The sequence below is a fragment of the Belonocnema kinseyi genome, chromosome 1, assembly GCF_010883055.1.
Source record: "Belonocnema kinseyi isolate 2016_QV_RU_SX_M_011 chromosome 1, B_treatae_v1, whole genome shotgun sequence".
In the NCBI taxonomy this organism is placed as follows: domain Eukaryota; kingdom Metazoa; phylum Arthropoda; class Insecta; order Hymenoptera; family Cynipidae; genus Belonocnema; species Belonocnema kinseyi.
The window spans coordinates 105,313,709-105,314,855 of record NC_046657.1 but is presented as its reverse complement, the minus strand read 5'-3'; positions in this window follow the sequence as shown (position 1 = coordinate 105,314,855).

Sequence of the window (1,147 nt, the reverse complement as noted above, 5' to 3'; positions counted from 1 at the left end):
CCCCCCCCCCCCACACACACACACTTATTTGGTGGTTAGTAAGGGACCTGTAGTTTAAGGTGGCTTCCGAACCACCAAGAGAAAATATTATCTAGAAAACCTTTCAAGATCGAGAGACGGGAATCGAAACTGCAAAACCTACGCTTTAACTTCCACAACCACCGTCCCACTACGAGACTCACTCCTAGGTTGATAAAATTGTATTTAAAAGCACATTTTACATCCGTCCGTAAAGCAGATCAATCATAAGGGTTTTTATTTAAAATTTCTCACAACTTCAAACAAGAATCTACGTCTGGATCTGTTGTCTGGAATCCAAAAGTAAAATATCTGTCATAATCTATTGAGAAGTGCCAGAAACGTTTCCTTAAGTTCCTTAGTCTTCCCGAGTCGAAATTTAGACCCTACTTTGAAGTTGCAGCTCCTTATTAGAACCTGCTTTGACGCTATTTAAACGTATAGCCCCTGCTTTAAACTTTTAACTCCTAGAGAATGAAACATTAGAGCCTACTTTGAGGCTGTAACACCTTACTGAAGCTACTTTAAATCTTTAGAGCCTACATTTTTATAACTCAAGACCCTACTTTGACGTTGTTTAACCTCCGCTACATACTGACCCTACATTGAATCTTTTGAGCCTACATTTTTATAACTCTAGACCCTACTTTGACGCTGTTTAACCTCCGCTTCAATACTGACCCTACATTGAATCTTTTAAGCCTACAATGTTCGAACTTCATAAAAATAAAGTAAAAATTATTTTTTACTTAGTTTAATTTAACGCATTCTTCATATTAATAACTGAATGCACACTCCGTTAACAAAAATATTTTATTCCACATTTTATCTAATTGTTATTACATATTTATATATGAATCAATACTTCTTTTCAATGCTTAATCACAGAAAGATATTTTCTCTTAACTGAAAATGAAGAAAATATGTATGAGAATGATATTCACCATGGACAATTACTAAATATTGTCGATTAATAAGCCATTATAAACATTTTTATCAATAATTAATGAAACTGTGTGTATTCAACAGTTATGTAGGTGATTGAGAATCAGAACAAATGATAAGAATAACATATTTTCTATCGCTAACAACAAATATTATGAATGAAATAGAAAATTTGCAAACTATA